This window comes from Oryx dammah, unplaced genomic scaffold (assembly GCF_014754425.2).
Source record: "Oryx dammah isolate SB20612 unplaced genomic scaffold, SCBI_Odam_1.1 HiC_scaffold_27, whole genome shotgun sequence".
Classification (NCBI taxonomy): Eukaryota; Metazoa; Chordata; class Mammalia; order Artiodactyla; family Bovidae; genus Oryx; species Oryx dammah.
In genome coordinates this window covers 62,531,652-62,545,956 of record NW_024070211.1, presented here as the reverse complement: position 1 = coordinate 62,545,956, position 14,305 = coordinate 62,531,652, and the positions used below count along the sequence as shown (strand labels likewise).

Genomic DNA, 14,305 nt, shown 5'->3' with positions numbered 1-14,305 from the left:
TTCTGTAAGGTGATGGATCTTGACTTATTGTGATCACTTCACAATATACAAAAATCCTGAATCACTATGCTACACACTTGGAAACCAACATATTGTTACATGTCAATTTTACTTCAATACATAACAAAAAACGTGTTTGGATTACAAAAAATAAAAAGAAGAAAAAACCCTGTGTTAGGATGGCTTGATATAGGTTTTCCCCTAACTGTCTCTCAAATTTCTGTATTATTGCCATATTACTGTAATAGGATTACAAGTAAGTTTAACTCATTCTGCTTGGAAAGTTAACTGGACAGCCGTTCTAGAGGCAGAAGGCAGATGCACTGACCTCAGTCATGCTGATGACATGCTGGATGAAGATAAACGCACCCAGTCATACCATGGTAGCAAGATGGGCACAGGCCAGTTCTAAATTTTCTTTCACAAAAAGATAAATCTTAACAGATTCACTAACTATTAAACTTTAAATTTACATTTTTTAAAAAGGAAGTATAAACACACTGAAGGAGAGAGGAAACCTGGTCTGGCGGATTTCACACGGCAAAAACGATCAGGCGACTTCAGAACCACAACTTCAATATAAGGTGTAAAGTTACGTCACTAAGAGACAATTTACACAAAAAGAACATCAGGCTGAGAAACAGAAGGCCCAGTTCTCATCCTCGTTCTACCGTGTACTGGGATTTAACTCCGAGGTCTTGGGTTCTCATTTGTAAATTGACAGGATAATTGTGGTACTTCCACTGCCTACCTCACGGGATTTTTGAAGGGAACAAAGAAGATTAAGAATTTAAAAGTGTTTTGAAAATCCAGGGTTTGTTCCCTCCAATCTGGCTGTTAGGATTATGAAGATGTTCCTACAAACAAGGGTGACCATGTTTAGGAGACATACTCCAAACTGATAATAAGAGGATGTATCGCCTCCCATGGGGTTCAACAGCATCTGGGGCCAGACCTTCCCCTTTACTTCCACGTTCAAATCTTTTAGGAGAATCTATGACTGTTACCTGGTAATTTTTTTAATTTGTAAAAGCAAATGCAATCATTGACAAAATTAACATAGAATGCAGGACTTTCAAACTGGCTTTTCCAGATTTACCTTACGATTGTTAAAAAATTGTGGCTGCCCAGGCCCGACGAAGACTTAACTGACCAAAATTTCTGGGTGGCTAGCAATAAATAAGACCAGGCCGTTTGTATTTTAAGACCCTCTCCAAGTGATTCTGGCAACGTGATTATTGTGTGTTTTTTTTTTTTTTTGGCCGCATCTTGTGGCATGCAGGATGTTAGTTCCCTGACCAGGGATCGAACCCATTATCCCTGCACTGGGAGCTCAGAGTCTTAACCACTGGACTCCAGGGAAGTCCCAGTTACTGCTATTATTATTACATTAACTCTTACCATGAATACATGACAGGAAGTCCATATACTTACTCAGTATACGCGAGTCACTATTCTCAGCATCTTACATATATTATCTCACTTCATCCTCACACAGCCCTATAAGAAGATGCTGCTATTAACACTGCCTGCCCTTCACCCTCCTTTTGTAGATGAAATTATTAAAATACAAAGAGATGATCTAACTGGCCCATGGCCCAAAGCCACAGGGCTAGGAAGTGGCAGAACCAGAAAGCTCACATGTCTGAAAATCCTTGATACAGTTTCCTAACCTAAGACAGTAACTATATATTCTGGTCAGGTCATATCAAATACTGCTTTATTTCATATATTACATTTAAAGGACCATAACAAACAAGGGTTGTCTAAAGAGAGCGCAGTGATATCTAGTTTAGGTGATATCAGCTTAAACCACACAGGGACAAAGGGCCTAGGGCTGTTTACATACTTCAGCATCACAGGGACGGAATTTGTAACATTTTATCTGTCTCCTCCATTACACTGTGAGTGAGTGCTTGAACTGTGAGACCCATGTATGTCTTTTCAGCTATATCCTTGTGGTTCCTGAAAGTGAAAGTCACTCAGTTGTGTCCAACTCTTTGCAACCCATGGACTATAGAGTCCATGGAATTCTCCAGGCCAGAATACTGGAGTGGGTAGCTGTTCCCTTCTCCTCGGGATATTCCCAACCCAGGTCTACCGCATGGCAAGCAGATTCTTGACCAGCTGAGCCACCAGGGAACTAAAGAGTTTAATAAATTAATCAATAAATCTAGAAAAGGCTTGATGACTGTCCTGGGAAATGAAAGACTATTTCATGGAAAAGAAACACATTTGATTCATGTTGCTTCAGAGAGTTCTAAGATCAATAGGCAAAGGGGAGGGGCAGAGTGGAGACAGTCTAAAATATCTTTCCAGCAATCCAGACCTGTCCAGTGACAGGAAAGCAGGCTGCGGTTTGAGGCTCAAGACCAGAATACAGTAGACAAAAGGCAGGATGTTGGACTATGGGGCCTCTAAGAGCTCTTCCAAGGCTCCAATCCTTTTATTCTAAGTTAAGACACTCTGGTTTATTCCTTCACACTTTCTACAGAAACTGGTTACACAAGGCCAGTAGTCCAAGCACAAAGGCTACTACAAAGTCTTCTACAAACTCCCAGGACCCTCAAGGACCTAGAGAAGAATAAATCACCAGAGGAATCTTCCCAGGAGGAAGGTAATGGATACAACAGGAATCAACAAGGAATGAGGAGACTTCCAGGCAAGAAATAGGAGAAAAGTCAACAAAAGTATTACGGAAGCAATGCTGCCATTTGAACACATCTGAGCTACATCTTCAGAGATGCCTGTGGGAAAGTGGATTCTGCGGAGATGCCATAAGAATCCGAAGAGCAGGAGCATTCAGCCTGGCAGTACTGGTCTGAGCTCAAAGAGGTGAAGAAAGCCCTGCAGTGTGAAGACGCAGCTAACACTCAAGAAATCGTGGTGCTAAAAAGAAAAGGCCTTTAGAGGTTAGTTCACCAAACACACACACTCTTCATGGATGCTGACCTGGCTGCATTCAATAAAGAAAGGTTAGTTTACTTTCTTAAATTACATTTTACAAACCAAAGACTGAATCATCGGTGATTCTGTTTTCAAACATTATTTTCTGCTACTGTCTATTCTTTTCACTATGTGACTACCACACTTGCAATCATCAAAGTTGTTATCAAAACTCAGCTCTGAGCCTAATATGTTATCATCCCTTAAATGATTATAACATTTACCAATAGTACTATGAAATAAAAAGCATTATACATCAATCTAAAAAGCTACAACTTTATAAGTAGAAGATTGTTAAGAATAAATAGTCTGAAAAAATTAATTTATGTCTCAGGTACAAAAAACTATCTCACCCAACTTATAAACTGTGAGATTGAGCCATCTAAAAAAAGGGCGGGGAGAAAATTAACAAAGGATTAAAGGGAAATAAATCTAAATCCCAAACCAGTGAACAAAACATAACACATGTGAACAATAAACTTAATGGTCTTCTGGCCATTCATGTCTCAACATCCCTGTCAAACTATTTTAAGGATCTGAAATCTTGCTCTATAAAAAGCAAGTTCCCATCATCTGAACTACACTTAAGAGATTCTATGGCAGTAGTTACTCAAGCATAAAAAACCAAGCTTCAGATCTGTGCTTCCTATTAGTATGAAAAAAAATGTCTACCTCTTTCAGGTAAAGTTGAGCCTGTGGCCAAAATCTTGGCACTCTAGGAGATTGAGGTTTTCAGTTCTAACACTAATTTAAGGTGCAAAGGCTTTTTCCCTATTCACTACCACTTAGATTGTAACATGGAGATAAAATATTTGACAACTCCACCACCAACAGTCTCTTCAAAGGATTTCTGACTTTGGTTAACCTTAGTTGGGAGAATACAAAACTACAGCTGAAAACTCAACAAAAATTAAAACTTTAAAATCCTAAAACATCGACATGTTAGCTGATAAGCTATGAATTTCAGAAACTGAGCATTGAGTAACAGTTGCTTAAAAAGGTCCAACTACACAATCTTACAAAGATGGATAAGCAAACAGCTCACCAAAATTTAAATCTTTCTTAGCAAATGGAAAAGATAAGTAATATCCAGTAACTCTGGGACACTGTGATGTTATTTTTCTTATCTATATGGTCTCTGCATCAATGTTACTATTCTCCACTCCCTTGACAAGCAAAAGGAGCCCACTGTCCAGGATTTCTCTGACCAAGAGGACAGTAAATGTCACAATAACAGTAGTAAAGGCAACAATTTCTAAAGCCATCATTTATGCCAGATTCTGGCACTCAAACAGGGTGCAAGGCACACGGCAGCAAGCAACTATTTCTCACTTCTGACTCTTCTGCATCACTGCCTCCCGAAGGACTAGAGAATCTAGAGCTCTGGATGTCATATCTACAAATGAAAGTATCATCTTTAAAGAGCTCACAGGTTCTACAAATGGTCAACATTAATGAACGAACCTCACGACACAGAAACTCACCCAGATGCAATAAAACATGTTTCAAAGCTCCACCTAATTTTTGTTTTTAATTTTAGGAATAAACACAAGTTGTTGTTGTTGTTGTTTTAAAATTATGTAATAAGTGAGACTCTGGAAAACCCCAGACTCATCCGAGGGGCTTGGAAAACGAGAAAGCAAAATGTGATGAGTTCCATTGTACCCAACCAGGCTAACGTGCAAGATCACACACTCCTCTCCGTCAGAGCGTCCCTGCCAATACCGAAGAACAACAAAGGCAAGTTAAGGAGGCTGCACAAGGCTTAACTCAGCACTTGTCCGCTTTCCCAGCCTCTGAGGCAGCTCGCTGCGGGCCCGGGGACCTCCGGCACCCTGCGCATCCCGCCCGGCCCGCGCTCGGCTTTGTCTGGCCCGGCAGAACCCCTTCCCTCCCGATCTTCCTCCACACCCACCACTCGCCCAGTAGTAGTTGTGGGGGGTTTCTCCCTCTCGCCCCCTCCCCTCGCAAGCCCCGGGTCTTTTCAAACGCAGCTTCTCCTACCAGGCCCGAGACTCGGGTCGGGAAGGGGGCCCGGGGTGGGGTCCGGGGTAGAAGAGAGAGGGGCACACAAAGCCAGGCTGACCCCAGAGCCACCCCCAGCCCCCTGCAAAGCAGCGTGGGATCAGCGATCTGCGGGATAAACAGTCCTCCGCTCCCGTTCCCCGCCCAGCTCCCACCTAAGGGCCGCCCCCCTCCCCCCAAAGTGCACCCAAGAGCGGATGACAGCGCTGGACCTAGCCCCCACCCAGCCTCGGTGCCCACCACCGCGAGGGGCGCAGGGGCCTGGGAGGCCTGGGGTCTACACACCCTCGCCCTAACCGAGCACTTACGGCCGTATTATTCGCTCCCGTTGCCTCTGCGGACCAGACGGCCGCCGCCTTCTCCTCCACCCCAATGAGGTTAAGCGCTTGGTGCGGGGATTAAAAAAAAAAAAAAAAAAAAATTAGAAGCCCAGAGCGCCTGCGCAATGAGGTCTCCCTTTTTTCCCCTTACCGCCACGACCCGGCTGGACCATAGAGTGTGTAAACCGAGAGCAGAGAGGCGCCTGCTTCTCTATGGTAACGCCCAGCGCAGGCGCCGCCCTGGCTGCGACGGGATTCGGGACCTGCCAGTCCCCAGAGCTCTTGCCTACTCGGAGAACGTCAATTGGCCCTGATGGGGACCCGTAGGGAAAGGTTCTTTAAGAAAAGGGCGGCCAGGTTGGAGTTAGACCCCTGGCGAGTTGCGGCAAAACTCAGGCTAGGCAGAGAGGATGAATCTAAACGGCCATGGCAGCAGAGCACCAGAAAGCAGGGAGCGTAGAGCTCAGGAGGAACCAGGAAAGCTTGGGTGAAAGGCGTCCAGCCAGAACTTCCTCCGCTGGGGGCGAGGAGGTCTACTACCTGAGGGAACCGGCCTTTCACTTCTGGGTTACGCGCTCGGCGCACCCTCTGGGTGTCCAGGGCGAAGGAAATTGTGCCTTGCGACTCTCCGTATCGAGGCTCCCCCTTCACTTTTCGGGTAGGCGCGGGCGCTGGAGCCGGAAGCACAACTTTTTAACGGTTCTTTGCCCTCTTTGAAGCCGACCCAGCCCTGGAGACGTCTTCTCCTGGAAGCCTCGGACACCCTGGAGACTTTCTTCCTTGAGTGCCTGCACAGAACAGGCGGCTTCCATCCCCTCTCTCGCCTTTCTCTTGGAAGAAATGTGGGAGAGTGTCTCGGAGGTTTAAAAGCTGTGCAAATTACAGGGCTCCCCTTTAAGGATCTCCAAGGGCACACAGTTTTGCTGCGTCGGGCGCCTACCCTCACTTGTAATTTGACATTGAAAGCTTTCGTGAGATTGCACACTGCTCCGGGGAACCCACTCAAGAGTATGAGTTGGCTTCCCTCCGTCTCGATTCTCATGTGCGGAGCTCCTGCTAGTGGGGTGTGTGGACACCCGTGAGATCTTACCTGTGAAGGTCCAGGACTTAGATGATGTGCTTGGAGAGACTCAGTTAAAACAAGACTTATGTAGACCCCTCTGTGGAGTGCAAGAAAGGGAGCGGACTGTGGGCTGAAGGAGTAGCGATGGCAAGTAGGAGGTGACTCCTGTTTAGATCTAGAAAGGAGGACATCTATTGGAGAAAGCACAAGCGACGTTTTGAAAACCGCTGGGTGGTGATAAAAGAGCTTTCCAGAGAAGATAGCATGGGGCAAGGGCTCAGGAGACAGTGGACGTTTTACTGAGTGCAATGAAGGGAGCAGCCTAACTGAATTGGAAACAAAACAAAACAGGCAAGTGGAAAGTAATGTTGGTAACTAAGATGGAGAATGTTCAATTTTTTTTTAATGTTTCTAGCCCCACCACGTGGCATGTGGGATTTTAGTTCCTTGACCAGGGTAGAACCTGTGCCCCCTACAATGAAGCTCATGGTTTTAACCCCTGGACCGCCAGTTCAGTTCAGTTCAGTCGCTCAGTCGTGTCCGACTCTTTGCGACCCCATGAATCGCAGCACGCCAGGCCTCCCTGTCCATCACCAACTCCCGGAGTTCACTCAGACTCAGGTCCATCGAGTCCGTGATGCCATCCAGCCATTTCATCCTCTGTCGTCCCCTTCTCCTCCTGCCCCCAATCCCTCCCAGCATCAGAGTCTTTTCCAATGAGTCAACTCTTCGCATGAGGTGGCCAAAGTACTGGAGCTTCAGCTTTAGCATCATTCCTTCCAAAGAAATCCCAGGGTTGATCTTCAGAATGGACTGGTTGGATCTCCTTGCAGTCCAAGGGACTCTCAAGAGTCTTCTCCAACAGCACAGTTCAAAAGCATCAATTCTTCAGCACTCAGCCTTTTTCACAGTCCAACTCTCACATCCATACATGACCACAGGGAAAACCATAGCCTTGACTAGAGGGACCTTAGTCGGCAAAGTAAGTCTCTGGTTTTGAATATACTATCTAGGTTGGTCATAACTTTTCTTCCAAGGAGTAAGCGTCTTTTAATTTCATGGCTACAGTCACCATCTGCAGTGATTTTGGAGCCCCCCAAAATAGTCTGATACTGTTTCTACTGTTTCCTGATCTATTTCCCATGAAGTGATGGGACCAGATGCCATGACCTTAGTTTTCTGAATGTTGAGCTGTAAGCCAACTTTTTCACTCTCCTCTTTCACTTTCATCAAGAGGCTTTTAACTCCTCTTCACTTTCTGCCATAAGGGTGGTGTCATCTGCATTATCTGAGGTTATTGAGATTTCTCCCAGCAATCTTGATTCCAGCTTGTGTTTCCTCCAGTTCAGCGTTTCTCATGATGTACTCTGCATATAAGTTAAATAAGCAGGGTGACAATATACAGCCTTGACGTACTCCTTTTCCTATTTGGAACCAGTCTGTTCCATGTTCAATTCTAATTGTTGCTTCCTGACCTGCATATGGGTTTCTCAAGAGGCAGGTCAGGTGGTCTGGTATTCCCATCTCTCTCAGAATTTCCCACAGTTTATTGTGATCCACACAGTCAAAGGCTTTGGCATAGTCAATAAAGGAGAAGTAGATGTTTTTCTGGAACTCTCTTGCTTTTTCCATGATCCAGCGGATGTTGGCAATTTGATCTCTGGTTCCTCTGCCTTTCTAAAACCAGCTTGAACATCAGGGAGTTCACCAGGGATGTCTGATTTTTTATGTGATAAAATACACATGACATAAAATTTACCATTCATTTATAAGTGTATAGTTATGTACATTTACACTGCTGTGCTACCGTCTTCAGAATTCAACTATAGGAATCTGGAATTCTTTACCCTTTAAACAGCCCTGCCCTATCCTGCCCCAGCCTCTGGCAACCACTCTTTTACTCTCTCTATAAATTTGACTGTTCAGGTTCCTCATGTAATTGGAATCGTTCCTTTTGTGACTGACTTATTACACTATTTCACTGAGCATAATATCCTGCTTTCATGTTGAAGCAGGTGTCAGAATTTCCCTGCCTCGCCTTTTTTGCCACATTATTCATTGTAATAATCTGTAAATTCTTTGGGGTTCTTTTTTGACCACACCCCACAGCATTCAGGATCTTAACCAACCAGGAATGGAACCTCCTACAGTGGAAGCACTGAGTCTTAACCACTGGACTGTCAGAGACATCCCAGAATTTCCTTGCTTTTTAAAATTAAATAATATTCCATTGTATGTATGATATATATATATGTATATATATATTCCCAAAATAAACCCGTGGGTTAGTTATACCTTTTGGCTACTGTGAATAATGCTTCTGTGAACAAAAGTGTACAAATATCTCTTTGAACTCTGCTTTCAATAGGATAGGGAATATTTTGAAATCGGGTAGAGAGATCTCCATTGTTTTAGGTCCTCAACTAGGGGTAATAACATAATGGAAGTACTGTTTTAGAAAGTGACCCTGAGTGTGGCAGCTCAATACAGTCTCCATTTATAGGAAGCATTTCAGAAGCTTTAATATATGCTAGGCATTGTACTACTGCTTTATGTAAATTATTGATATGTCATTAAATCCATAAAATAAACAGCCAGTTATTAACATCATTTTACAAGTGAGGAACCAAGGTTCTGGGATACAGATGGGCTGAGGGGAAGCTCACCAACCATACATACACACAAGTGATCAGAAAACAAACTTCTACAGGAGCTGGGCACCCATGGGCAATGACTATTCACTTCTTTGGACAAGAATGCTAAAAAACAATAGTTTACATGTGAGAGGGAGGTTTCACAGGAGAAGGAATATGCTAACAGCAAGAGCTTCCACTCTCAAATTACTGATGTGTAAAAAAGCTTAACACAGCAAACCTGCATCTTCCAAGCTTCCTAAAAGAACACTCGAGTTTTAGTCCAGGCCTACACATTGCTCTTAAAAATTATAAAATTCCAGGTAAGTAGATCTTTGTCTATAATAGAGAAAATAATGAGACACACCATTTCCTACTCAACACTTCATCTTTAACTTTTGCTTTCTCAAAAATCCTGTAAGGTCATTTGAAGCAATGAGCTCCATTTAGCAGATGAGTAAACAGAAGACCAGAAAGAGAAAATGATTTGCCCAACGCCTAATGGCTGATTGGTACCAAGGCTGCAACTGAAACCTGAACCTGTAGAATTCCCACTCTGTGCTTTGACCGCTCTTACAGCAGTCTGAGTGGCCAGTCTGTTCAATTAGTTTCACCTTCCTCAGGGACACGGCCAAACTCCCAAGAAGCTAGTGTCAGTTAAACAAGGAGTCAGAGAATGTAAGTGCATTATAAACAGCATTAACACATCAAAAATACTCTGTACTGAGTGTGCGCCAACCACTGAGCAAAGTAGGAGAAAAATTTTGTTTTTGCAAAGAGGAGATAGAAAGCAGAGTAGCAATAAATAAAATATGTACTGAGCCAGGTAGAATAAATATGGAAAAACTGAAGCAGGAAATTAATTAAGGAGTGCTGAGGATAAGGAAAAGAATTTCTGTTTAAATAGCACAAGGGGGAGGGGCACTGAGAAGTATACAGCAAATGTGTGAAGCATTTGAGAGAGCAAGCAATGTCCTTTCCCTGGGAGAAGGGCGTTCCAGGTAGAGGCCAGTGCAGCAATCCTTCTGAGACAGATGCCTACTATGTTCTAAGAACTGAAAGGCCAGAGTGGCAGAAGCAGTGTGTGCGAGGGGAAAGTAGGAAATGAGGTCAGAGGTAAGAGAATGCCAAATTGTGACATTCAGGGGCTTCAGTCCAAATCGTGGATTTCAAGGGCAATGTAAGAATTTTGGCTTTAAGTAAGATGGGGAGCCACTGTCAGGCTTTTAAGCAGAGGAGAAGCATGATTTGACTTCTATTTTTTTATTTATTTACTTGAAGTACAGTTGATTTACAATTGTGTTACTTTCTGCTGTGTAGCAAAGTAAATCAGTTATGCATATATATACATTCTCTTTCATATTTACCATTATGATTTATCACAGGATATTGAATTAGTTCCCTGTGCTATACAACAGGACCTTGTTTATTGATTTCTGTTTTTATAGACTCACTTTAGCTTCTATTTTGAGAATAGATTGTAGGGGAGCAAGAGGGGGACAACTTAGGAGACTAGTAAAATACTACAAGTGAGAGACGAGGTGACTTGGGAAAAGTACAAGTAGTGGAAGGGCGAGTTGTCTGTGTACACTCAGGCACATGGATTTGATGGCTCAGTTCTTGTAGGGAATGAGAGAGAGTCCAGAATGATTCCCAAGATTTTGGGCCTGAGCAGTTTGAAGTTGCTATTTATTGAAATAGGGAAACTTACTGAAGTTGGGAATGAGAAGAGACAAGAAATTCAACTTTGGAGATGCATATCAAATTAACACATGGAAATATCAAGGAGAAAGTTAGGCATATGAATCTGGAATTCCCGAAAAAGGTGCAGGCTTTGGGCATGTCGTGGGAGATGCCAGCATTTAGAGAACATTAGAGCCATGAGATCATCTAGATAAGTAGAAATCTAAAAAAATTATCTAAGAACTGAGCCCTGGGGCACTGTAGCATTTAGGGATCAAGATGGTCATGAAACTAGGAAAGGAAATAGAAAGCAGCAACTGAAATAAGAGGAAAAGCAACCAAGTCAGTTAAGTCACCCTTGGAGAGGGAATTGGTGCCAGGATCCTTCTGGATGCTCAAGTCTCTTATTTTAATAACAACCTAGTATTTATATATAACCTATGTACATATCCTCCCATATACTTTAAACCATCTCTGGATGACTTATATTACCTAATGCAATGTAAATGCTATGTAAATAGTTGCCAGAACATGGAAAAATCAGGTTTTGGTTTCTAGAACATTCTATAATTTTTTAAAAAAATATTTCTGATCCCTGGTTGGTTGAATCTGTGAATGCAAAACTTGAGAATACAAAAGGATCTCTGTACTCACAGCTGTAATTGACTGTTGGCTACAGCTCTGCAATGCTGAGGATGAAAGCCTGCTTGGAACTGGTTCAAAGACAGTTGTAGGGACAGAAGTGGGGATAGGGGGTCAATAGGTAATTTGGAGAAGGAGTTTAAGGTGGGGGGCAGAAAAACCAGGTGATAAAGTGATAGGTAGGCTCAAAAGAGTTGTTTCTAATTATTTACACCCACAAATATTTCAGTATTGTAAAAAGACAATTTTTTAATAAACATAACCTCAATGCCATTATCACACTTGAAAAATTAACGGTATAGTACATCCCTCAGTGTCCATGGGAGATTGGTTCCAGAACCTGCAGCACATAATAAAATCCATAGATGCTTAAGTCTCACAGTCGGCCCTCCAAATCCAGGGTTCCATATCCATGGATTTAACCAACTTCAGATCCATGCGTAAATGGACCCATGCAGTTCAACTGTAATAACTGGTATTATCACTACCCTGTTAATCTTCAAATTTCCCTAACTATCCCATAATTTTTCTTGCTACCATGTGTATTGACATATAATTCATATTACATAAATTCATCCACTTAAAGTACACAGTTCGATAGTCTTCAGTACATTTAAAAAGATATATAATCATCACCCACCCCCCGAAATCCCTATACTCATTGGCAGTCACTACCCAGTCGTAGGCAACCACCAATCTACTTTTTATCTATAGATTTGCCTATTCTGAACATTTTATGTAAATGGAATTGTGCAATATATGACTGGCTTCTTTTACTTAGCATGTTTTGAAAATTCATCTGTATTGTAACATGTCATATTACTTCATTCCTTTTTATTGTCAAAATTCCATTATGTATGTATGCCACATTTTGCTTATCCATTCATTAGCTGATAGACATTAGGTTGTTTCAAACCACTTTTTGGTTATTATACACAATGGCATTCTGAACATTCTATTACAAGATTTTATTTGGACATGATATAAATCGTAACAATGTTCTTAAGTCAGTATCCCAAGGCAACAGAAATAAAAGCAAAAATAAGCAAATGGAACTTTATCTAACTTAAAAGCTTTTGCACAGCAAAGGAAACTAGAAACAAAACGAAAAGGCAACCTACAGAATGAGAGAAACTATTTGCAAACCATGTGACCGACAAGGCCTTAGTTTCCAAAACATACAAATAGCTCATACAACTCAGTAACAAACAACCCAACCATAAAATGAGCAGAAGTCCTAAATAGACAATTCTCGAAAAAAAGGCATACAGATGGCCAACATGCACATGAAAAGATGCTCAGTATTGCTAACTGTTACAGAAATACAAATCAAAGCTACAATGAGGTACCACCTCACACTGGTCAGAATGACCACCATTAAACAGTCTACAAATAACAAATGCTGGAGAGGGTATGGAGAAAAATGAAACTTCCTACACTATTGGTGGGAATGTAAGTTGGTACACTATGAAAAACAGTATTGAGATCCCTCAAAAAACAAAAAAGTGCCACCATATGATCCAACAATCCCACTCCTGAGAATATACCTGAAGAAAACTATAATTCAAAGAGATACATGCACCCCTATGTCCGTAGAAGCACTGTCCACAATAGCCAAGACCTGGGAACAATCTAAACATCCATCAGTTCAGTTCAGTCACTCTGTTGTGTCCGACTCTTTGTGACCCCATGAACCGCAGCACGCCAGGCCTCCCTGTCCGTCACCAACTCCCAGAGTACACCCAAACTCACATCCATCAAGTCGATGATGCCATCCAACGATCTCACCCTCTGTTGTCCCCTTCTCCTCCTGCCTTCAATCTTTCCCAGCATCAAGATCTTTTCCAATGAGTCAGCTGTTCGCATCAGGTGGCCAAAGTATTGGAGTTTCATCTTCAGCATCAGTCCTTCCAATGAACACCCAGGACTGATCTTTCGGATGGACTGGTTGGATCTCCTTGCAGTCCAGGGAACTCTCAAGAGTCTTCTCCAACACCACAGTTCAAAAGCATCAATTCTTTGGTGCTCAGCTTCCTTTATAGTCCAACTCTCACATCCATACATGACCACTGGAAAAACCATAGCCTTGACTAGATGGACCTTAGTCGGCAAAGTAATGTCTCTGCTTTTCAATATGCTATCTAGTTTGGTCATAACTTTCCTTCCAAGGAGTAAGTGCCTTTTAATTTCATGGCTGCAATCACCATCTGCAGTGATTTTGGAGCCCAGAAAAATAAAGTCAGCCACTGTTTTCACTGTTTCCCCATCTATCTGCCATGAGGTGATGGGACCAGATGCCATGATCTTCGTTTTCTGAATGTTGAGCTTTAAGCCAACTTTTTCACTCTCCTCTTTCACTTTCATCAAGAGGCTTTTGAGTTCCTCTTCACTTTCTGCCATAAGGGTGGTGTCATCTGCATATCTGAGGTTATTGATATTTCTCCCGGCAATCTTGATTCCAGCTTGTGCTTCTTCCAGCCCAGTGTTTCTCATGATGTACTCTGCATATAAGTTAAATAAGCAGAGTGACAACATACAGCCTTGACGTACTCCTTTTCCTATTTGGAACCAGTCTGTTATTCCATGTCCAGTTCTAACTGTTGCTTCCTGACCTGCATACAGGTTTCTCAAGAGGCAGGTCAGGTGGTCTGGTATCCCCATCTCTCTCAGAATTTTTCACAGTTTATTGTGATCCACATAGTCAAAGGCTTTGGCATAGTCAATAAAGCAGAAATAGATGTTTTTCTGGAACTCTTGCTTTTTCAATGATCCAGCGGATGTTGGCAATTTGATCTCTGGTTCCTCTGCCATTTCTAAAGCCAGCTTGAACATCTGGAAGCTCACGATTCACGTATTGCTGAAGCCTGACTTGGAGAACTTTAAGCATTACTTTACTAGTGTGTGAGATGAGTGCAATTGTGCGGTATCCATAGACAGATAAATAGATAAAGATGTAGTGTGTGTGTGTATATATATATAATGGAATACCATTC

At 42.5% G+C, this 14,305-nt stretch overlaps 1 protein-coding gene across 9 annotated transcripts in view; it reads right to left on the bottom strand.

The window, feature by feature from the left end:
* The window catches only part of CLASP1 (cytoplasmic linker associated protein 1), a 275,488-nt gene extending 269,615 nt beyond the window's left edge, over window positions 1-5,873 (bottom strand). For all 9 annotated transcript variants that reach the window (XM_040228931.1, XM_040228932.1, XM_040228936.1 and 6 more), the window contains exon 1: window positions 5,280-5,873. The gene's annotated coding sequence lies outside the window, so the exon portion shown is untranslated. The remainder of the gene's footprint in view (window positions 1-5,279) is intronic.
* Window positions 5,874-14,305: the final 8,432 nt, after the last annotated feature.